At 34.5% G+C, this 26671-nt stretch overlaps 1 pseudogene across 1 annotated transcript in view; it reads left to right on the top strand.

Moving 5' to 3' along the window:
- The first annotated feature begins 4219 nt into the window (after positions 1-4219).
- The window catches only part of LOC143224911 (sodium- and chloride-dependent GABA transporter 1-like), a 47583-nt pseudogene continuing 25131 nt past the window's right edge, over positions 4220-26671 (top strand). Inside the window, exons 1-6 of the transcript XR_013013516.1 lie at positions 4220-4310; positions 6772-6903; positions 11705-11978; positions 17605-17736; positions 18204-18338; positions 20903-21006. The product of XR_013013516.1 is annotated as a sodium- and chloride-dependent GABA transporter 1-like (transcript). The remainder of the gene's footprint in view (positions 4311-6771; positions 6904-11704; positions 11979-17604; positions 17737-18203; positions 18339-20902; positions 21007-26671) is intronic.

The following is a 26671-nucleotide window of genomic DNA, read 5'->3' as shown; positions in this document are numbered from 1 at the left end:
CTGGACTTATAACATAGTAAAAAAGTATCCAACATAAGTTGGTTTGAACGTGATTTATAACATCCATGATAAAAAACTTACACACTGAATAGGTGAAGTGAAGAAAAAATGTTTGATAGGTCCATCTTATCTCTCTTTAGTTAACTTGTTTTTAGGTTTATCTTTGGCATCATCTTGTTAGTGAGGAGGGAGTTTCTTCTTAGACGTGCACGTGGTGAAAGTGACCCCCTAAGTTTCCTGTCGTGCTCTTTGATGATCCCTGAGCGAAAACCGACGATTGCTCGGGATCAATTGATTCAGAGCGGGATCGTCAGCTGCTGTCAAAGTTTTACTGTTCCTTCCACTGTTCTACGCAGTCAGTCTCTCTACATCTCTGCACTCAGTAGTTCACACTAGACTAGTTAAAGTTCATTTTTTCTAATAATCTGTCTTGTCGGAAGTCTCCCTTTGCTAAAGGCGTCCTATTAAGCTGTTGGTGTGATAAGTATATGGTACTGCAATATCCATGGAACATATTTATACCTACACGCATCAAGGTCTGAAAACGTATGTGCCAATGCTGGCCGGCAGACCAGGCAGCAGCAGGACCAAGACTTTACATTTTTGTCGTTGTAATGGTGGAGCTTTGTGAACTCTAATTGTTTCTACGCAAGTAGATAGATTTGTACTAGTAGGTATGAATCAGAAGGACAATTCATTAAAGATTATATGTGTTATTTTTAAGTTTACATGTTTGTACTTGTTTAAAGCGATGATGAATATAAGTGCCAGTGAACACTTATTTTGTGAATCATAAAAAGCGCTTGTAAATAATTAATACTTTTAATAAATTTTAGTAAAATTAGCATAAAATTCAATCTCGGACCACCTACTTTTCAAATTTTTCGTGGGGTATGCCCCTAGATCCTTCCGTATCACTGGCATGCTTTGCACACGATTCAGAGTTGGCTGAACCAATCACAAACTGTTTCCACAGACGATGGTTCCGTAAAAAAAGTATAAAAAAATTGAGTGATGCAATAAATTTTTTCGACACCTTATTTTCTTTAACAACATTTAGGGCAAAAAAACAACAATAACAACAAACAAAAACAAATCTTTCATATAATAGAAGTTGACCGATGTACATCGTAGTATCACATAGTTTTTGATTACATTGTTAGCGAATTCCCTTTTACGAATAAGTGAAACAATTTTTAGCATAGACTCACATATTTAAACGCAATCAAAGTGAGTCAGTTTACTGATTTTCTTTGTCATCAATATCTCGTAGGAAAAATTCCACATCATTTTGATTAGCTTGTTTCTCTTTAACTTTTTCTATACAGACTTTTATTTGTGCTTTTTTAGCCTACGTTGTAGAATATCTGAGGCATTGGAATAAGCTCGTGCAGCTGACAAAGTTGATTGATAAATGCATCAGTGACTAATCTGTTATAATCTTCCTTCTTACTTCGTTGCATTCGAATAGAATCTTTCACGAAAAAGCAAACTTTCATTTCAAACTCACATGTTGAAATACAGTGATGGGCATTCTGGTACTGAAATACTCAGATGGAATTTTGAGAAAAAGAAAATGGTTTAGATACCATTTTCATGGTAGATTGTATTATAAAAGTTACTGTGATAACATTTTTAACTTAAAATACTTGTTTTAAGGTCAATGTGAGTGGTATCTGACAATGTGGAAAAACTGTGTGTAGTTTTGTGCTTGTCTCGAAACTAGATGAAACCAAAATAAATGTTATTTACTTATATATTTTGTTTTGCGTATGTAACCTAAATGGATAATAGTTTAAAACACAAGCTGATCTTTGCGCATGTATTTTGTATACAGAAACCTTTTTTCAAGCTTTGGGTTTGTGGTAAAACTAGATGGAAGCAAAATAAATGTTATTTATATAGATGTATATTTTTTGTGTATGGAAAATGTTTTAGTAGGTGGAGAGTACGTGTCCTAAATTGTTATACACCTGTACATGACTGAATCAGTACAACTTTAAAGTAAACATTCATTCTGCATGAATAGGTGGACATCAAAATTAGCCATCTCTATTTTAATGTTTAAAAATGCTATCAACTTAGAATCAGGTTTCGGGTACATACACTTTTACGAGTGCTGTTAATAATGTTTTTCTGTTGATGTGAAGTTGTTGTTTTTTTTTTTTGCGAATGACATAGTCTCAATTAAATCACAGGTACGCATAAAAATAACGTTTCACATCTATTTTTTGTCTGTACAAGTCAGTTCCAGGTCGTATTTTGTACAATACTATAACTCAGTTGGGCGGGACTATGACAGATACATGTTTTTGTGAAACGGTATTGATATTTATGATATGAAACCTTAAATTTAGGAAGTGAAACAGTATTGATATTTATGGTATGAAACCTTAAATATAGGAAGTGAAACAGTATTGGTATCTATGATATGAAACCTTAAATTTAGGGAGTGAAACGGTATTGATATTTATGATATGAAACCTTAAATTTAGGGAGTGAAACGGTATTGATATTTATGATATGAAACCTTAAATTTAGGAAGTGAAACAGTATTGATATTTATGATATGAAACCTTATATTTAGGGAGTGAAACGGTATTGATATTTATGATATGAAACCTTAAATTTAGGGAGTGAAACGGTATTGATATTTATGATATGAAACCTTAAATTTAGGAAGTGAAACAGTATTGATATTTATGATATGAAACCTTATATTTAGGGAGTGAAACGGTATTGATATTTATGATATGAAACCTTAAATTTAGGGAGTGAAACGGTATTGATATTTATGATATGAAACCTTAAATTTAGGAAGTGAAACAGTATTGATATTTATGATATGAAACCTTATATTTAGGAGTGAAACGGTATTGATATTTATGATATGAAACCTTAAATTTAGGAGTGAAACGGTATTGATATTTATGATATGAAACCTTATATTTAGGGAGTGAAACGGTATTGATATTTATGATACGAAACCTTATATTTAGGGTGTAAAACAGTATTGATATTACTGATATAAAATTTTTGAGAGTAGAAAGTCAATAAGAAACCTTTACCGTTTCGCAACTGATTTTCTTTAAATACTTACTTTTTAAATTAATCAATATATAATATTAAAGTTTGAATTATAATATACAATGTTATACATTTATAAAATAGTAGTGAATAAAAGTTTGAATGCGAGGCAACAAACGCGATGACATGACCTCTGATCCATGACCCATCACAAAAGGGTTAAAATACATAATGGATTTCTAACATTCCAGCTTAAAACATACGATGGTATATACCTGCTTTCAAAACAATTCCAGCCTATTTAAACCACTGATTATAAAGCGTCATGTCTTCCTGCGACACATCTATTATAAGCATATTACCAAATGTTTCTGTATTTCTTGAGCAAACTTATTTGGTCATCTAAACTCTTCATCAAACCTATTGTCTACTTTATTTATAAACATAGAACCAATATCATAACGTCACAGTATTCCTTTCTACTGTTTCTTTGCTTTGAATTTTGCGCAAAGCTACTGAGGGCTACCTGCGCCAGCCGTTCGTAATTTAGCAGTGTAAGACTACAGGGAAGGCAGATAATCATCACCACCCACCGCCAACTCTTGGGCCACTTTTTTACCAACGAATAGTGGGATTGGCCGTCGCAGTATAACGCCTCCACAGCTGAAAGGACGAAGATGTTTGGTGTGACGAGGATTCGAACCCGGGACCCTCAGATTTCCTTTCTACTGTCTACAACGAAATTACTTTATTGTGTAAATTAATTTTATTTAGAAATAAGTTTAGAGTAGATACGTACATAAAGTTAAAGGTAGATTGTTACTATCATAAACAGGAAGGAAATGACATTGAATGTCATCCAGTTAGGACAACTCGTAAAACGACTGTGTTTGTTCAACATTGTTTTTAAAGGAAAACATTTTTAACGATTAACAATGTTAGCAAAAATAAATTTAAATGTTCACTAAAATCATTTTGTCAGGTCAGAAGCGATTTCTTTTATAGGTGAAATAATGTTATTTATTTGTCGTTTGTTTTGGAGAAATAAAGTACAGAGATATTTAAATATTTCACGTTATTTCTATGTAAACATAATTCTAGTGTAATAAAACACAGTAGTTGAACAGTTACAAAACAACAGACAGGCATACACTCCCTGAAAATTACAATTTTTTGAATATGAGTCAAAAACATGCGTCATCTGTTTTGCCTGATAACTTCTATTCTTCTCATGTATGGTGTCAAACAACTTCACCAACTGTCCTATAACAGAGCACTAGCTGGTAAAATCTAAGAAAGCAGAGATTAATAGACAATACAGAACGAAGGATATAGATCTTATCTATTTTGTCATTTGTTTGTTTTTTTTACGTTTCACCTAGATCGAAAGTACACTAGCTCTGACTATCTGGCTTAATAAGCAGGAGTCACCTTCGTTCTGGGTTTTGAAATATCACGTGGTCAGCTGTCACGAGCAGCAGTTCTTAGTGTAATAGCGTTTCTTTCATAGTGATATGACCATCGTAATCATATTACTTCAATGTTATATCCTTCTCACAAACGTGTATTTTTTGCAGATGTTTCCTACGAGCTGTGAACTTAGACTTTCAACCACAAAGAACGAACTCTTCACGTATCGTACAGCAATAAGTTATTATGATTAAATCTCTCTCTAATCATTATTATACTGTCTAAAAAAACACATTTCTACTAAGGAGCAACTAAAACAAAGCTGTTACAGCTAAAGTTAGTTTTAGAGCAAAATCACAGAACGAAACAGGTGCATTATGTTTGTCACGAGAACCGAACTTCAAATTTAGCATTATAAGTCGTGAAGCCTACCGTCGAGCCAACGTCTACCTAGTTTATAGCGGTTCGATGGATGTGACAATCATGTCTGTTTTTTTTTTTTTAATTTTGCACAAAGCTACACGAGGGCTATCTGCGCTAGCCGTTCCCAATTTAACAGTGCAAGACTAGAGGGAAGGCTGCTAGTCATCACCATCCACCGCCAACTCTTGGGCTACTTTTACCAACGAATAGCGGGATTGACCGTCACATTATAACGCCCCCACGGCTGAAAGGGCGAGCATGTTTAGTGCAACGAGGATTCGAACCCGCGATCCTCGGATTACGAGTCGAGCGATTTAACCATGTGGCCATGCATGCCCAACATTAATGTAAAACATAATCAGTGATGTCGAGAAAACCCACTTGTAGAGAAATATGTGCGTTAAAACGGCTCGTTTGGGTTTAGAAAATATTTTACGTAGAGGAGCGAACAACGTTTCGACCTTCTTCGGTCATCATCAGGTTCACAAAGAAAGATATAGGTAACTGACCATAAGCTGACCACATGTTTGAAAGGGGTTGTGTAACTGAGTGTCGGAATGTAGAGGGCAGTGTTAGATGTTTGAATATATAATTTTATATCATTTATTTTATTATTATTATTATATTATTTTTTAATATAGATATAAAGCTGATCCTTTGTATTGGTTTATTTTGGGCTTAAGTTGTTGTATAAGTAAGGCTTCTTTAATTTTGCGTTTGTTTATGTTTGTTTCTTTATTTAGTATTTGAGTGTTTTCTATGGTTATGTTGTGTTTATTTGACTTGCAGTGTTCGAAAACGTATGAAGGTGACTTTTTATGTTCTTTGAATCTGGTTTCCATTTTTCTACTTGTTTCTCCAATATAGAAGTAGTGGCAGTTATCACATTATATTTTATAAATAATGTTGGTGTGATATTTGTCGGTGTAGTTTTTACATAGTATAGACCTTAGTTTTGTGCCTGATTTTTGAATAAATTTGGTATTAACTGGAATGTCATATTTTGTTTCTAATTTTTGCCAAATGTTGGTTATTTTTCTGCTGATGTCGGGAATATATAGTATGCAACAGTATATGGTTTCGTAATTTTTTCATTCGTGAGATATATTTACTTTTGTTGGTTGATTTTGCTTTCTGTCTAAGTGTGTGCGCATAATGTTTTCTACGTAAAGTATTTTCTTGACCCAAACGAGCCGTTTTTACACAAATAATGTAAAACAATTTCTGTCGTTGATTGATAGGTGTGGTTAGCATGTTGGACTGTGGGTGCATTATAAAATTGTTGTAGTATCTTACTAATCGATTAAAATAGGTAAATAGCTGCCTCTGGGTGACGTTGACTAGGTGTTTTACTTCTAGTTTATCAGTCCAAACTTAAGGTCAGCGGTTACAGATCATCTCTGTGTAGCTTTTCGATACATTTTGAAACAAGCCAATAATAGTACTTACGTTCGGTTTTAACAATTAAATTATTATGTTTCTCGAAAAACTGAAGTTATTATAGATAAATGTCTTAACATTTCAATGATTTCTTACATCTATGAAAAATGCTCGAGAACAGCGAAAACATGAGATTGTTAAAAAAATAATTGTTTGTTTAAAGTTAAGCACAAAGCTACACCAATAGGTTTGCTTTATAGTGAATTATAATAACAAAACAGACTATTATGAAATATTGAAATTATTATTTTTATTACATATTATACATACAATACTAGCGTAAGGTTTTTCTGTACCTTAAGAACAAAACTGGATTCACAAGTGTGTGTTATGTGATATCGTTGAAACTGGAACTGTGAACAAAATGTGTGGAAAAAGAACGTACATGAACTGAGTATATTTTATTAATGAAATATGAATATCAGTTGAAGTTATTTGTTTCACGAATTCATTACCAATTCTCAATTTTAGGTGCTTTTTTAATACCGTATCTTCTGACGTTGTTCTTGGCTGGTATCCCTACGTTTTTCCTGGAAACTTCGCTCGGTCAGTTCTTAGGCGTGGGAGGTTTAGGAGTGTGGAAAATATGTCCAATATTTAAAGGTAATTGCGTCAGGTCTTTGTTTAAAATGAATAGTCTAGAAGTAAATAACCTAAGAACTGAATATTGAAACATGTGTAAACTGATGTTAAGATTTAAAAAAAAAGTATACAATATATATATATATATATATACATTAACTATCGTAAAGATAAAAGAGATCGCATTATTTGAAAAGTGCTCTCTTATTCAAACACAACCTTAAGCTTTTTGCTTCCTAACCTTTCTTAAGTAAACTAGTTTTAAGGCAATCTTTCTTATGCAGAAACTATGAATAAGATGGTTTTTATTAAATAGAAATTAGTTTTAAGATAATATTTTCTTAAAACGAGACTAGAATTAAAATGTCGTAACAGAGCAGCTTGCTCGTTCTCGGATATTAAACAATGTCGTATTTCTTTAATTATTAAGAACGTCTCGCAGTTATGAAATGCCTTATACTTCTACGGTTATTAAGAATGCTTTGCAGTTACAAAATGTCTTATACTTCTATGATTATTGAGAATTTTTTGCAGTTACAAAATGTCTTATACTTCTATGATTATTGAGAATTTTTTGCAGTTATAAAATGTCCCATTTGTTTGATAATTAAGAACGTTTTGCAGTTATACAATGTCGCATTTTTTATCATTAAGAACATTTTGCAGTTGTACGATGTCTTATACTTCTGTGATTATAAATAATGTTTTGTATACACATAAAACTTAAAGTACGTAAATGATGAAGTCCAACATTTCCAAGAAAGTAGTTCATAATTTATCAGAAATAGCAAAGAAACGCGTACACTGTTTAATTTCGAACATTGGTGACTGTAGAATTTTACTGTTTAATTTGCGAATGTGGGTCACAACAGAATTTGACTGTTTCATTTATTAACATGGGTCACAACAGAATCTTACTGGTTTATTTATTGACATGGGTTACAACAGAATCTTACTGGTTCATTTATGAACACGGGCCGCAATAGGATTTTATTGTTTAATTTACGAACATAATTCACAATAGATTCTTGCTGTTGCATTTACAAACGCGGGTCATAATAGAATCTTACTGTTTAATTTAAGAGCATGGAACCCAACAGAATTTCACCGTTTAATTTACGCCCTTGTGCAAATTAATTGAAACAAGACGGAAAATTACAATTTTTTCAATTTTTTTTTTTGCGTTTTATTTCTGAGAATCCAAAAATTACTCACAAATTAATACATGATACGACGGCCTATATTTTTCAGAAGATCATTAATTCGCTTTGGCATCGAGTCCACGAGTTGACTGCAATCTTTACTAATTTTTGGATCGCGGTACCACACCTCAATTATGGCCTCAATTAGCTTATCTTTCGTAGTGCAATCTTTTCCCTGAAGTCTTTCTTTACAAATCGCCCAAAGATTTTCAATAGGATTTAAGTCCGGAGAGTTTCCAGCCAGTCCAGCACCTTTATTCGCATTGTAGTCATAAAATTCTTCACAAGTTTCGATGTGTGGCACGGAGCCAGATCTTGCTGAAAAATGCCAGATCCATCTGAAAATCTTTTTCAATTCTGGAACGACTCTTTTCTGCAAAACCTCGATGTACTGTGGTCCTCGCATCATACCTTCTACGATATGTAAGCCTCCGACGCCATAGAAGCTGAAAAAGCCCCAAAACATCTTCTTCAAGGGATGTTTTACGAACTGATTGATGTGAGATTCTCGAAGTTTCTCACCTGGAGATCTGCAAACATGCAGACTTCTTTGAACCTGTACAAAGAAATGAGTCTCGTCACTAAATAACACCTTTTTCTATTGTTCGTGTGTCCAGTTCTTGTATTTCAGACCCCATTGATACCGTTTTTTATTCATTGAGTTGATAAGAAGTTGTTTTTGACTGGTCTCCTTGCCCTTCTAACGTAATTTCGAATGGTGTAATATTCCTCAAAATTTCATCATGTATCCCAAAAATAGATCGACCGTACTGAAAAATACAGCTAATGGCGCCGTCTGTGTGAAAAAATGACTATTAAAGGAAATCAGCGGGTCTATAGAGCCTACACCGGCCGTCCTGCTGAAAATATTGTAAAATGACCATTTGTTTTAATTAATTTGCACAAGGGTGTACGAACACGGGTTCACAAAGTAATTTCTTTGTGTGTATCTCGTGGTATTTAACACTATAAATGTGTAAATGTCCATCATGTACATGCTATTTAGCTCTAGAGCCAGATAACCCTAAATATTCACATTGTGGTATTTAACACTACAGATGTGTAAATGTCCACCTAGTGCATTGTACTTAATGTTAGAGCTAGAAACTTCCATGTATTAACCTCTTAGCTTTTAAAACTAGAAACTCAAGTGTTCATCTCGTGGTATGCAGCACTAGAAACTTGAAATTCTCATCTGGCAGTTCTAATATCAGATATTCACATATAGTCACTTTGTGACAACAATAACTGATAGTTCAATATTTAAGATTAATTGTAAAGTTGTATATTATCAAATACGTATTATTTTAACATTTTATCGTGTGTAAAAGTAAGAGGTTTAAATGTGCTAATAGTGTGTTTGAGAATAGTTCTGTGGTATTCATTATTATTCAGGCTTATCCACCTATACTCGAGATTATAGAAACAAGCGAACTATATTTCCCTAATGTACGCTAATTCCATAACAATTTAGCAATTTGATAACAATTCTACTCATGTAAAGAATAACTGATTAGTAGTTGTAAACAGCTGTTTAATAAATTAATGCACATTGATTTCAGAAACTAACAAACTCATTTTCATTATTATTAATTTTTTTTGTAAACAGAAACTTCACTTCAGAAAACTTTTACAAAAGTTTTATTTGCTGGTTTAGTATAACATTATTCTGGATTAAACTTATAATTCTACACATGACAATCACAGTTTGATGCAATCAATTTCATTTTATGACATTAACACCTTTAGACACTATCTGGTTATTATAAAAATTCAATTCTCTTTGGCTCATTCTTGGCGAGGGCCAGCATGGCCAGGCGGTTAAGGCGCTCGACACGCAATCTGAGAGTCACGGGTTCAAATTCCCCTTACACCAAACATGCTCGCCCTTTCAACCGTGAGGGCGTTTTAAAGGTACGGTCAATCTCACTATTCTTTGGTAAAAGAGTAGCCCAAGAGTTGGCGGTGGGTGGTGACGACTAGTTGCCTTCCCTCTAGCCTTATACTGCTAAATTAGAGACGGCTAGCACATATAGCTCTCGTGTAGCTTTGTGCAAAATTAAAAAAACAAACAAAACAATAATTATTTTCGAGTTTTAAAACGGCTGTTAGACGTACATTAGCAGAGTTAATTATAATTCATATTCTCACTGCTACCACTTGAATCTTAGTGACAGGTGTCAAGTGATCATTGATTTCGTCCAATTACAATTTAGAATGACATTTACGCAACTCTCCTTACAAACAAGACTTGTATAACTTTTGTAATATTCACATCTATAGAAAAAGTGTATTGCTTTGCAAACAGTTCAACAACGTTAAGTTTTTAGGGGAGCTAATTGGTCCACACCCCAACTAAAATATTTATATTTGCAGTTTACTTTAATTTAGTATCTCTATAATTGTGTTTCTTTTCTGTGTTTATATGAACATTGTTTCTGTTTATTGAATTGGGTTAGGTTGTATGTTTACAATTTCAGCAAATATGCTAAGGATTGAGTACTTTATGTAGAAAGCATTTTAAATATGTAAATAAGTAATTCACTTCACAATCATAGATGATATAAGGTCGCTGTGGAAAGCTAGTATCATAGAACTACAACTTTATATTGTCTGGCGATCCCTAAGTATGTGAAGCACCAAAATGTAATCACTTTTGGTAAAGGTATGTAACAGCCCCTTCTGACGCGAAATAATTGTATACTTAGTTTATAAAGATGTGTTCAGATTAGAGTTTTTATAATGTCCTTGCAGTTAACGACATTGAAAAATAAAGGAATGTAGATGAAATTGGGGTACCAGGACGCTCCAGAAAGAGACTTGCAACAAGTCGTATTCCACCCGTCGCAAGCACAGTACGTCGTTTTGTAATAAGCTAGAATTCACGAACACAAAAGTCAGTAGCGAAAGCGGTTCAAATGTTCTACAAAACTCTATGCAACGTAATCAAGAAGAAAACGAGGCCAACAGGATATGGTCAGAAAAATAACTCTTCCAGTAACATACCTCAATAATCTGGAGAATAAAACTGGAATTCATGCGAAGACGTATCTTTCTAGTTTCCAAATGTGACATTTATGTATTTATGTGCGTCGTACTGTTGAAACAGGCGCTCATAAAACATCGTCCTCACAAACTAGATAGATATGAAAGAAATCCGGAAGTGCATGGGTTTTGATATGACAGCCTAATGATGGAATCTTTTGCAATGGAAAATTCACTACAGACTATCTGTCAGATAAAGATGACCAGACGTGGTGACATGGACAGTAACAACACGGCGAAGTTTCAAATTTGTTTTAATACAACGTTCTCAAACTGTTTACTTGTGCTTTAAATCAACTATCTCGTTGAACTTTTACAAATTATCGTATTATAGAAATATTCGTCCCAGAAGGCATTTATTTTTCAAGATTTTATAATATTTGAACCAACTGATTTTTATAGTATTTGTTCAAGCAACAGCCAGCTGGTACTAAAGGAAATGTAAGGGACAAACTGTTAGTTTACCAATAAATGCAAAGGTAAAAAATAAAACTATGGAATTTTTAATTTGTAATTCTCTCCAGTATAAAACAAAAATCATTCTTAAAAATAATCTTTATTTTGAAACATTATAGGTGTGGGTTACGCTGCAGCTGTCATGGCCTTTTGGTTAAATTGTTATTACATAGTAGTCTTGGCATGGGCCATTTATTACGTTGTATCTTCTCTCGACGTGGACATCCCTTGGCGGACTTGTGACAACTGGTGGAATTCGATATTCTGCAGGTCAGAGTACGAAGAAGGAGGGCTTCCCAACTGTACTGGCAATGCAGAGATGGACCATCCAATATGTGCTCATAACCTTTCGGACCGTACAATATTCAGAAGTACAGTGAAGGAATACTGGGAGTAAGTAGCAATACATATTATACAGTGTATTTGTGTACAGGTTTTAAGGACATTGTTACTAGTGTATCTTGAAACGTTATAAATATTTGTTAAAATAATTTCAACAAATTGAATTTGATACTGAGGTAAGTTTTAAAAAGTTATTTAGTTTGCATTTTCTTTCTTTTAAAGTATAAATAAAATCCAAATTCGTCTGAATATCACAACAGCAATGCAATTGTTAATACCAGAACAGATAACTATGTCGAAAGCATATCACGCATTTCGAATAAACATCCTAAAACAAGGCTATGAGAAAAGTAAAAAAAATACAGGTTATTACGAATAATAGGACGACTTATCATGCATTGTTTTTCATTATTTACCTAAATGCGTTTAAGTCAGAACCATTTGATTCTGCTATTAGTTAGCTTCAAACTAAACAGTAAGCACGTCGCTCATTTGAATTAAACTATAAACTCGAACTTCCGATAATGGTGGATAAACTGAATTTCTTTGTATTGTTAATAATTCGAAGTTCACACTTTTCATAATTTAAAAGCTTTAATTGTAATTCTTCTTGGAAAAACAAAAACGTTTATTTTTGTTAGAATAGCATGGTCAAGTGTGATAAGGCGTTCGACTCGTAATCTGAGGGTCGCGGGTTCGAATCCCGATCCCACCAAACATGCTCGCCCTCCCAGCCGTGAGGGCATTATAATGTGACGGTGAATCCCACTATTCGTTGGTAAAAGAGTAGCCCAAGAGTGGGTGGTGGGTGGTGATGACTAACTGCCTTCCCTCTAGTCTTACATTGTTAAATTAGGAACGGCTAGCGCAGATAGCCCTCGAGTAGTTTTGTGCGAAATTCAAAAAACAAACAGAATAGCAGGCAAAAGAAGATAACAGTAAATATATAATTTCTTTGATTCGAGGTAAAAAATAAAAATTCCGCAACTTCCACAACGATGAAGAAATTGAATACCTTTGTGTTGGTAATATTTAAATTTCACACCTTTATTACTTTAATTCTTCACTAATAAATGCTTCGTTTCAGTTGTTTTGAAATTCATAAACGATCCACAAAGTTCTCATGAGATCCATCACTTAAAATAGCAGCTCGCTGAATTTCACTTTCTTTGAAGAATTACAAAATATTTGTTTCTTTTCATATGAAGCACGGCACGGCTGGGTGGTTAAGGCACTCAACTCGTAATCTTAGGGTCGAGGGTTCGAGTCACTATCACACCAAACATGCTCGCTCTATCAGCCGTGGGGGCGTTATAATGTGACGGTCAATCCCACTATTCGTTAGTAAAAGAGTAGCCCAAGAGTTGGTGGTGGGTGGAGATGACCTCGTCTTACACTACTAAATTAGGTACGGCTAGCACAGATAGCCCTCGTGCAGCTTTGCGCTAAATTCAAAACAAACAAAACTCTGAATCTGACTCTGGTTCAGAGCTGATTCATTTCCCTTTTCCGACGTTGTTTCGAAGATCTTGAACTGCTTTAGCCATTTCTTCAGATAAGAAACAGCCCGTTTTTCACTGTGTAATTTCTACACAACACAACGAGTTTTGTTATCAGGAATTTACTTTCCTGTCTTATTGTATCAAAGTCACCAGAAGATAAATATAAAAATGAAACACTTGTGAACCGCAAAATCCATTTCTATTAAAATATGTAGTCTCCAAAGTTTACGTGGACACAAAGTTCGACTGACTGAAGAAGGAAACCGGTTAAGATTATTCTTATGCTTGAAGGATTTTTTTTTTATTTTCATGTCACAAAGATCCAATATTAGAATTTTTAACCTGAGCATCTCGACGTTTCCATTTGAATTATGGAAAAGAAAAAAATATCTTACTATGGAAAACCTGGGACTTTGTGTCTTGTCTCGACTTTAGTTCTGCATTGTTTGAAAGTTCTGACATGCATTGATACCCTGGTTCTGGAATTTATTCGTACTCCAGTGGCACATCGGTGTGTCTGTAGACTCATACCGTTAGAAACTGAGTTTCGATACCCGTGGTGAGTAGAGCACAGATAGCTTATTTGCTCAATTACAAACAACCTGGAATTTCTTCAACCTCGTTAAAATGTGTTTGTAGGAAACCTAAGCACTTTTCAAAGCTTCATCAGTAACTTTTTTCTTTTCTACTTTTAGCCTAAAAGTTATGATCATTTACATATTTTCGCATATATGGGTCTTAAGTTATTTTAAATCACCATACAGTAATCTAAGTTAATTTAGGTGTGTGAATATTCCCGAAGAGTATGATTGGTGTAAAACGTTGTCACATTCTTTCACTGACATCCTAGTAACGTTCTGATCTTCTGAATTTTTATTTTGAGCGCTTTGTCTTGTGTCTGGGAGCATAAAAATGTCTTACAATTTACATACTTTTAAATTCTGAAAAACTTAAAGCTTATCTTAGTAACCTGTTCTTTTATATCACTTCAAATTGAAGCAGTTTTGTTATTTTTGTTGATCTTTGCTACAGAGAAAGGTTGGAATCTATGTTTTTCCTTCAATAAACACAAGCAAAGCCTACGATGTATAGCTAGGACAGTAAATAGTTATATATTTCCTTAGAATTTAAAACACCTATCAAGTTTGACAATTAAAAACACAACATTTGAATGAAACCCATCACTGAATCGAAACAGATAATTTATCTCAGAATAATAACAAATGTTCAAAATGTTCATTTTCTTTGTTTTATAACTTTTAAACGACCACATCTTCGAAATAAATGCACACAAAAATAGTAATTTAACTTCCTAAATCTTAAGATTATCGGAACACTATTACCGCATAAATCTAACTACTGACAAATCTCTCGAGTTTGGTATAAACCTCTTAACTTCACAGAGATTATCTTATAATGTAATTAATTTTTTATAACATTGTTCGTGTGTTATAATTTCAGTATTTATAAAATATACTCTTCAAAAAAAGAAACGCAAAAGGAATATTTTTATTTTATTTTAAAGAGAAATATGTGTAATAACGTTACAAGCTCAGAGTATGTGATGTTACACGTGTTAAGGCACTGATTGTCAGACCAAAATAACAATAAAAGTTGTGCACTTTGAAAACGGAGGAAAACATCGGATTTTTAGCCAAAACGCATTCGTGTTCAATAAATTTTTTGAGAGATCTGCATGTTCTGCAAGTGCAACATGTGCAAAATCCTATAAAGTGACGGGTTCTCGGTTTTTATAGCTCAGTGTTAAGCTACCGACACGCAATACAGTTACGCCAAGACTGACTGAAGCACAACGCAACAACGCCATTGGTCGCTTGGAAGCAGGCGAATCTCGATCAGATGTTGCCAGAGCTGTGAATGTCCACCCAAGCACCATTACAAGGCTATGGAATCGTCACCAACAACATGGATCAACTCGTGACCGTCCACGATCTGGCAGACCTCGTGTGACCACGCCCGCACAAGATCGCTACATCCGGTTACGTCACCTTCGGGATAGGACCACCACTGCGACGTCTACTGCCTCAACCATACCAGGGCTGCGTAGGATTTCCGATCAGACCATACGCAACCGTCGACGAGATTCTTAGGCCCCATGTGCAACCCATCATGGTAAACGTCAACGACGTTTTTCAACATGACAACGCCCGTCCTCACACAGCCCGACTCACCACTGTCTTCTTGAGACACCACAACATCAACGTTCTTCCCTGGCCCTCCAGATCACCAGATTTAAAACCCATCGAACATCTTTGGGACGAGTTGGACCGACGTCTGCGACGGCGACAACCTCAACCGCAGACTCTACCTCAGCTTGCAGCAGCTTTGCAGGCTGAGTGGACAGCCATTCCACAGAATGTGATTCGTCATCTCATCGCTTCCATGGGCAGGAGATGCCAAGCAGTTATTGATGCTCACGGGGGGCATACTAGTTAGTGACGTTAAACTTCACCTAGTAAGCGTGGACTTCGCCTTTGCAGACTTTGGATGTTCAGCAGTGAATGTGTTAAGTTTCACACATGTCATAAAGAACTACCCCGGAATAAACTTGTTAACAATTTGTCTCAAATTTTGCCTTTAGCGTTTCTTTTTTTAAAGAGTATATTTAAATAGGCCGTTCGGTAGCTAAGCTTTCGAAAATGACAATTTTTAGGCCTATTTTATTATTTGCAACAATAAAGTATTTTTTTTATACGCCTTTCAGTGACACGCCAATATTTCTACAGACTCACATTGCTAGAATCTGGATTTAGATACCCGTGGTGGGCAGAACACAGATAACCCATTGCGTAACTTTGTACTTAATTATAAACAAACATAAATTTTCATGATAAAAATGACACTTCACTGTGTCGCAGTGGAAATCAAGGAAAACAAAGATAGTAAAAACAGTTTGATGTGTAAAGTTTGCTACACATTATTTTGGTGTGTGAGAGAAAACACTCATATAGGTCCATGGGACAGCGGAAAGTCTGTGAACCTAAAATGCAAGCAACAAATAAGTTAACGAACACGGGTTTATACTAGAAAACAAACAGGAGAAAATAAAAAAGAACGCTTATTTTAAGTGTTTCGGACAAAAGAACAAACCAACCAACCGGTGGCGTAACTGGTTTTGATGGCTCTTGAAGAGGTTCAAATGCTAGCTCTAATAGTAATAATCTGGTTGTCAGATTCCATAGCCGTTAAATCTGATTTATTTGAGTAAAATGATTTTTGAATTGTGAAAAAAATCTGATTATAACAAATGGAATTTTTTTCGTTAAGCCCAAAACGTCACATGGGCTGCTAGTGCCGTGTCCATTGGAGGGTATCGATACCCGATTTTAGCGGTATGAGCCTTCAGACTTACCCTTAATACAACGAAAAGCCCCTACTACATTCTAATTTGTTAAAGATATTGCTTATCCATCAAATCGTCTTTAATGTAATATTAATCAATTAATCGATACATTGTAAATAAATGAATATATATAAATGAATACATATAACTGAATATACGAAGTGTGTCTTATCTAATATCTATTATTTCTTTACATTCGGAAACCAATGGCCGGGTGGTTAGGGCACTTGACTCGAAATCTGAGGGTCGCGGGCTCGAATCTCTGTCACACCAAACATGCTTGCCTTTTCAGCCGTGGGGGCATTATAATTATAATGAGACGGTCAATCGCACTATTCGTTGGTAAAAGAGTAGCCCAAGAATTGGCGATGGGTGGTGATTACTAGCTGCCTACCCTCTAATTTTACACTACTAAATTATGGACGACTAGTGCAGATAGCCCTCGAGTAGCTTTGTGCGAAATTCAAAAAACAAACAAACAAACATTTGAAAGCCATTTGCACTAACATTAAAACGGATTAGATGAAGTTCATTAAAAAGGTTAAAGGTGAGCCATGAATTAGTCAAATTGTGTGTTTGCTGAAAACAGTACCTAAAAGTTTAACGTTTTAATTATTTAAAATATTTTTCACCATTACCTAATAACATAGTTTGCACACAGTAACACATACAAATACTGAAAAAAAAAAAAAAACACACACCAAAATTTTAACAGTTACATTACATTAGATTTAGGTTTGTATAGAACGCTTTTATTCTTTTCAGTCACAATTATCAACACGTAAAGTAATAAAGGTATAATTATTTTCAGACACAATGTGTTGCAGATTTCTAATGGTTTAGACGAACCTGGTGAAATTAGGTGGCAACTGGCAATAACATTGGCTGTAGCTTGGATCCTCTGCTATTTTGTATTTGGAAAGGAGTTAAGTGGACCGGCAAAGTAAGTCATTAAGAAATTTACGTAGAATAAACTTATTTCAATATCCGTCCATTGTTTTCTGCCAGTAATTGCTATTACAATGTTCATTTCACGGTATTTCCTTCACGCATGTCTGTCTAGCTAATCTTATCCAGGATGGACCAATCACATGAATTGTTTTAAGATTTATTTTTGCTAGATTATAATAACCTACGAAGGTATTTAGTTTTTGTTTGCCCATACAGTAGAATGTAAACACTGCGGGAAAAAATATTAATGGATGTTTACCGAAATTTATCAACGCAATTTATTCAACTCTGATATTTTAAAAGCTCAATAACTGTTACTAATAATTATTGTTTAACGTCTAATGCTACGTATTATTTTCATAGCAGACTCAACTGAATCATTTTTCGGTAATATGAACTATATGATTAATATGTATGTATTTTAGTATTCTGTTAATTAATTTCTTTGCTGGTCACCAGGTGGTTTACTTCACGGCTTTGTTCCCGTATGTTTTACTGTTTATTTTACTGATCCGAGGATTGACACTACCTGGCTCGAGCGAAGGAATAAGATTTTACGTCATGCCAAAGATGGATAAATTATTGGATTCAAGTGTACGTATTGTTTCGAGTTTAATATTATTAAAGTTCACGACTTGTAGATAAATTTTTTGGAATTTACCGGAAGTAAGAAATTACTGGTTTATAGCTTGTTACAGGTTTTACTTAGATTTCGTAATCACCAAAGTAAATGCGTTTGTGATGGTTGTGTTCCCAGAAGATGGCCGAAGGACGAGCGAAGGAGTCATCTGTTTTAACCTCTCGCTCCACAATAGAGTAGTGTATTGTCTGTCAGTCAGTCAGTAGACATTCAAATGACATCACACAAAAGAGCCTAACGTCGCAAGTTGTACTCTCGTGATATCGGTAAAATGTGCGCATGTAATGAATCTCGAGAAGAATTATGTACTTTGCAGGCTACAACACAGCATGACATATAAATTTGAAAAGCAAGAAATGAAAACTTTTGTTACTCTTAATTTTGGTTTTATTTACTCTTGAAACAGTACGTTTTTGAGGATCTTGTAAAAGTACATCTAGTTTTAAATGGCTGCAATGCACACTTGAAGAGTTGTACTTAAATTAACAAAGCCAATCATGAACTAAGAAACAAGAGAACCCAGGCTATCTGAAGTTGTCTGAAAAGTAGGTACATAAATATTAGAATATTCTAACACTAAACTCCTTATGTGTAATAACAAACGACCACTTATCTCTTAAAACTTCGTTCAGTTCGTTCTTGGAACTCATTTCGACTAAGCCTTCATCAGGAGCACCAAAACGGAAATAAAATCTTTTACGACTTATACACAAAAAGAACAGGTTAACGCTGGTTGTATAGAAATCTTTCTTGGATGCGGAAGAGGAACACTAATTCCTTTGTACTCCCAGTTTGTGAAAGTTTCTTTCCTTCATGTATTAAATCCATGCAACGAAATTTTTCTTCCTTTCTCAGTAAGACGTTATGAAGAAGGTAATGCCCCTGGTGGCTCAGTCTGAAAGCTTACAGAAGCATGGGTCCAGAATTCACCTTGTGTTGACGACATCCACAGAGACACTTTTGAGTTTAACAGTGGTCCTAAGAGCCGGCATGGCTAGGTGGGTTAAGACGTTCGACTCGTAATCCGAGGGTCGCGGGATCGAATCCCTGTCGCACCAAACATGCTCGCCCTTTCAGCTGTAAAGGCGTTATAATGTTACGGTCAATCCCAAAGTTAAAGACTAGCCCAAGAGTTGGCGGTGGATGTTGATGACTAGCCGCCTTCCCTCTAGCCTTACATTATTAAATTAGGGACGACTAGCGCAGATGGCCCTCGTGTAGCTTTGCACTAAATTCAAAACAAACCAAACCAAACCTAAGTTAATTTACTCTTGGAAAGATTCTTCATGGTTATTGATCCATGCAGATATTATGAGTCCAAAATTCAACTTGTTTTGTTGTTTACGACGAAACTATTCATAGATAGAAATAGAATAATGCCTAATATATGATAATTTTAACTCATAAAAAAATAGATATCTCAGATTCGGCCACAAGAGATACTATTACATATTTAGTTGTTAAGCCTATTAAAACACTTAAAAATTCTGCGAGTAACATTGAATTCTATATATGTAAATATTTTCTCCTTCCTAGTGAAGTTTCTATAGGACTATGCTGACCAGATTATTGGTATTTAAAAGTTTTAGTGTTGGAATTGTGGCGAAGATATTTTGAAACACGAAAAAAGTTGAAATGAAAAGAATTGCCTCAGGACTTTTCATCACCTAGTTATGCTAAATCATGTTTATTCAGTGTTTCGTTCTGTTGGCTAACGATGTCATTGGAAGGCTTGGAGAAATTGTTGCAAAGGTTGATCAGTTAATACAACCGTGTAGAACACCACAAAGAACAAAACACTTGATAAAACACAAAATCTCATTTGACGTTTTTATTAATATTCACTTAACTTTTCCAGCTAATAGTATTTGTGAAATACAATTTGTAAGCAGCACGAGAAAAAATATCCTTCAAGCTGTAGCTTGTGACTCAAGGTGATTATAGAGTAGCTTTTAAGTATATACGAAACTGATGTAAATACATTTTCTGAGTTTAATGATTGTTTCGTACGTTCAATAATTTTTGCGCGTTTTTTGAAGTATTTAAAGTTTTATACAGATCTTGTCACTGTAAACAATATTTCGTTAGTTATATAAAAATGTAAACATTATACCTAAATTACATAATATTTGAAAGGTCTTTGTATTAAGCTATATGAACAATCAAAATCATCACGTCTCAGTTAGTAATTACTGTAGAATTTCTTTATGTGAGGTTTACTGGAACCTCTCTAATCAGGCCAGTTTGTCTCAGTCCCGAAGGTGGCTGCTTTGGAGAGGTTCCACTGTAATTAAAATCTGATTTCAGACGTATAACTGAAAGTCTATCTTTACCTGTGATTTTGAGTTACCGTAATCTGTGTTCATAATGTCCAGTCTAGGTGACTGAAAGTCTGTCTTTACCTGTGATCTTGAGTCACCGTAATCTGTGTTCATAATGCCCAATCTAGGTGACTGAAAGTCTGTCTTTACCTGTGATCTTGAGTTACCGTAATCTGTGTTCATAATGTCCAATCTAGGTCTGGATCGACGCTGCAACTCAGATTTTCTTTTCTTATGGTCTTGGCCTTGGATCTCTGATCGCTCTTGGAAGCTACAATAAGTACAACAACAATGTTTACAGGTAAACACTTTGAAATTACATTTTGTTTCCCTGTGTAATTGGGAAAGTAAGTTATGTGCGTTTGTGAAGGAAGCTTTTAAAACTTCATTAAATTATGCCAAAATGGGTGAGAAGTAGCGATGACGTCACCATATATGTGTGGGAAGCTTTTTAAGTTTTATTAAAACCACCCAAAATTTAATTAGGAGTAGAAAAACACTGACGACGTCGCCATGTGCATAAATGAGGGTTAGTTGTAAGTAATAATAGGTATTACTTGCTTTTACCTGGTTTTTCAGTTAAGCCTAGTTTACTCAACCTTTCTGATACTTCTCTGAACACTCTAAGGTGCTCGTCAATGTAACCTGAGACTGACTTCCCTAAGTTACCTAAGAAGTCATCTGTTAACATTTGAAACGTTGCTAGAGCATTATTTACTTTCATGGACATTACATTGAATTCGAGTAATCTGTAAGGATTGGGAAACGCTGTTTTCTTCCTCTTATTGCAACTTGACATATAAATAACCATTTTGATAAATCAGTTTTATGAGCTTCATTCATCATATTGTCCATCTAAAGTAACGGGTAGTAATTGGTGATAGTAATATCATTTGACCTTTTCGTGTCAGTACATGACCTTACCTTATTAGTCTTAGATACTAACGCTGTAACTAATTGTACAATAGTTAGAAGATACCTTAACTTTTCCGCATTTAACAATTTCTCTGTCTCCTAATATAGAGCTACTCTAAAATGGTATGATATTCATAATGAACTAGATCTGCCTTGGTCTACCAAGAAATTCAATATCATACTCTCTCACAATCCCACACTCGCCTTCCTATTGCTTAGAGATTAATCTTTCTAACATTTTAACGTGTCTTGTCTGTTCATAAGGACCTTCTTTACAATCTCGTTACAACTAACTTTTTGACAGAACATGATACAAGCTTCATGTGTGACTCTAGTGCACCATGATTTAAACATATTTACATAAAACGTTTGTCCAACTACTTTTCCATGCCCCACATTTACCAAATATGTCACTTCACTGATAGAGTTATAGATAAAGCATCTTGTGAGTCACTTCACAGATACAGTTACAGATAAAGCATCTTGCATGTCACTTCACTGATACAGTTATAGATAAAGGACTTTGTATGTCACTTCACTGATACAGTTATATATAAAGGACTTTATATGTCACTTCACTGATACAGTTATAGATAAAGCATCTTGTATGTCACTTCACTGATACAGTTATAGATAAAGGACCTTGTATGTCACTTCACTGATACAGTTATAGATAAAGCATCTTGTGAGTCACTTCACAGATACAGTTATAGATAAAGGACCTTGCATGTCACTTCACTGATACAGTTATAGATAAATGACCTTGTATGTCACTTCACTGACACAGTTATAGATAAAGCATCTTGTATGTCACTTCACTGATACAGTTATAGATAAAGGACCTTTATGTCACTCCACTGATACAGTTACAGATAAAGGACCTTGTATGTGACTTCACTGATACAGTTATAGATAAAGGACCTTGTATGTCACTTCACTGATACAGTTATAGATAAAGGACCTTGTATGCCACTTCACTGATACAGTTATAGATAAAGCATCTTGTATGTCACTTCACTGATACAGTTGTAGAGAAAGGACCTTGTATGTCACTTCACTGATACAGTTATAGATAAAGGACCTTGTATGTCACTTCACTTATACAGTTATAGATAAAGGACCTTGTATGTCACTTCATTGATACAGTTATATATAAAGGACTTTGTATGTCACTTCACTGATACAGTTATAGATAAATGACCTTGTATGTCACTTCACTGATACAGTTATATATAAAGGACCTTGCATGTCACTTCACTGATACAGTTATAGATAAAGCATCTTGTATGTCACTTCACTGATACAGTTATAGAGAAATGACCTTGTATGTCACTTCACTGATACAGTTATAGAGAAATGACCTTGCATGTCACTTCACTGATACAGTTATAGATAAAGCATCTTGTGTGTCATTTCACTGATACAGTTATAGATAAAGGAACTTGTATGTCACTTCTCTGGAACAGTTATATATAAAGGACTTTGTATGTCACTTCACTGATACAGTTAAAAATAAAGCATCTTGTATGTCACATCACTGATACAGTTATAGATAAAGGACCTTGCATGTCACTTCACTGATACAGTTATAGATAAAGCATCTTGTGAGTCACTTAACTGATACAGTTATATATAAAGGACTTTGTATGTCACTTCACTGATACAGTTATAGATAAAGCATCTTGTGAGTCACTTCACTGATACAGTTATATATAAAGGACTTTGTATGTCACTTCACTGACACAGTTATAGATAAAGCATCTTGTATGTCACTTCACTGATACAGTTGTAGACAAAGGACCTTGTATGTCACTTCACTGATACAGTTATAGATAAAGCATCTTGTGTGTCACTTCACTGATACAGTTATAGATAAAGCATCTTGTATGTCACTTCACTGATACAGTTATAGATAAAGCACCTTGTATGTCACTTCACTGATACAGTTATAGATAAATTACCTTGTATGTCACTTCACTGATACAGTTATAGATAAAGGACCTTTATGTCACTCCACTGATACAGTTATAGATGAAGGACCTTGTATGTCACTTCACTGATACAGTTATAGATAAAGGACCTTGTATGTCACTTCACTGATACAGTTATAGATAAAGGACCTCGTATGTCCCTTCACTGATACAGTTATAGATAAAGCATCTTGTGTATCACTTCACTGATACAGTTATATATAAAGGACCTTGTATGTCACTTCACTTATACAGTTATAGATAAAGGACCTTGTATGTCACTTCACTGATACAGTTATAGATAAAGCATCCTGTGTATCACTTCACTGATACAGTTATATATAAAGGACCTTGTATGTCACTTCACTGATACAGTTATAGATAAAGCATCTTGTATGTCACTTCACTGATACAGTTATAGATAAAGCATCTTGTATGTCACTTCACTGATACAGTTATAGATGAATGACCTTGTATGTCACTTCACTGATACAGTTATAGATAAAGGACCTTGCATGTCACTTCACTGATACAGTTATAGATAAATGACCTGGTATGTCACTTCACTGATACAGTTATAGATGAAGGACCTCGTATGTCACTTCACTGATACAGTTATAGATAAAGCATCTTGTGTATCACTTCACTGATACAGTTATATGTAAAGGACCTTGCATGTCACTTCACTGATACAGTTATAGATAAAGCATCTTGTATGTCACTTCACTGATACAGTTATAGAGAAATGACCTTGTATGTCACTTCACTGATACAGTTATAGAGAAATAACCTTGCATGTCACTTCACTGATACAGTTATAGATAAAGCATCTTGTGTGTCACTTCACTGATACAGTTATAGATAAAGGAACTTGTATGTCACTTCTCTGATACAGTTATATATAAAGGACTTTGTATGTCACTTCACTGATACAGTTATAAATAAAGCATCTTGTATGTCACTTCACTGATACAGTTATAGATAAAGGACCTTGCATGTCACTTCACTGATACAGTTATAGATAAAGCATCTTGTGAGTCACTTAACTGATACAGTTATAGATAAAGCATCTTGTGAGTCACTTCACTGATACAGTTATATATAAAGGACTTTGTATGTCACTTCACTGATACAGTTATAGATAAAGCATCTTGTATGTCACTTCACTGATACAGTTGTAGACAAAGGACCTTGTATGTCACTTCACTGATACAGTTATAGATAAAGCATCTTGTGTGTCACTTCACTGATACAGTTATAGATAAAGCATCTTGTATGTCACTTCACTGATACAGTTATAGATAAAGCACCTTGTATGTCACTTCACTGATACAGTTATAGATAAATGACCTTGTATGTCACTTCACTGATACAGTTATAGATAAAGGACCTTTATGTCACTCCACTGATACAGTTATAGATGAAGAACCTTGTATGTCACTTCACTGATACAGTTATAGATAAAGGACCTTGTATGTCACTTCACTGATACAGTTATAGATAAAGGACCTCGTATGTCACTTCACTGATACAGTTATAGATAAAGCATCTTGTGTATCACTTCACTGATACAGTTGTATATAAAGGACCTTGTATGTCACTTCACTTATACAGTTATAGATAAAGGACCTTGTATGTCACTTCACTGATACAGTTATAGATAAAGCATCCTGTGTATCACTTCACTGATACAGTTATATATAAAGGACCTTGTATGTCACTTCACTGATACAGTTATAGATAAAGCATCTTGTATGTCACTTCACTGATACAGTTATAGATAAAGCATCTTGTGTATCACTTCACTGATACAGTTGTATATAAAGGACCTTGTATGTCACTTCACTTATACAGTTATAGATAAAGGACCTTGTATGTCACTTCACTGATACAGTTATAGATAAAGCATCCTGTGTATCACTTCACTGATACAGTTATAGATAAAGGACCTTGCATGTCACTTCACTGATACAGTTATAGATAAATGACCTTGTATGTCACTTCACTGATACAGTTATAGATAAAGCATCTTGTGTATCACTTCACTGATACAGTTATATATAAAGGACCTTGTATGTCACTTCACTTATACAGTTATAGATAAAGGACCTTGTATGTCACTTCACTGATACAGTTATAGATGAATGACCTTGTATGTCACTCCACTGATACAGTTATAGATAAAGGACCTTTATGTCACTTCATTGATACAGTTATAGATAAAGGACCTTGTATGTCACTTCACTGATACAGTTATAGATAAAGGACCTTGTATGTCACTTCACTGATACAGTTATAGATAAAGGACCTTGTATGTCACTTCACTGATACAGTTATATATAAAGGACCTTGCATGTCACTTCACTGATACAGTTATAGATAAAGGACCTTGTATGTCACTTCACTGATACAGTTATAGATAAAGGACCTTGTGTGTCACTTCACTGATACAGTTATAGATAAAGCATCTTGTGAGTCACTTCACTGATACAGTTACATATAAAGGACCTTGTATGTCACTCCACTGATACAGTTATAGATAAAGGACCTTGTATGTCACTTCACTGATACAGTTATAGATAAAGGACGTTGTATGTCACTTCATTGATACAGTTATATATAAAGGACTTTGTATGTCACTTCACTGATACAGTTATAGATAAATGACCTTGTATGTCACTTCACTGATACAGTTATATATAAAGGACCTTGCATGTCACTTCACTGATACAGTTATAGATAAAGCATCTTGTATGTCACTTCACTGATACAGTTATATATAAAGGACCTTGTATGTCACTCCACTGATACAGTTATATATAAAGGACTTTGTATGTCACTTCACTGATACAGTTATAGATAAAGGACCTTGTATGTCACTTCACTGATACAGTTGTAGAGAAAGGACCTTGTATGTCACTTCACTGATACAGTTATAGATAAAGGACCTTGTATGTCACTTCACTTATACAGTTATAGATAAAGGACCTTGTATGTCACTTCATTGATACAGTTATATATAAAGGACTTTGTATGTCACTTCACTGATACAGTTATAGATAAATGACCTTGTATGTCACT

Source organism: Tachypleus tridentatus, chromosome 1 (assembly GCF_004210375.1).
Source record: "Tachypleus tridentatus isolate NWPU-2018 chromosome 1, ASM421037v1, whole genome shotgun sequence".
NCBI classification, from domain to species: domain Eukaryota; kingdom Metazoa; phylum Arthropoda; class Merostomata; order Xiphosura; family Limulidae; genus Tachypleus; species Tachypleus tridentatus.
This window is presented reverse-complemented; position numbering and strand designations above follow the sequence as displayed.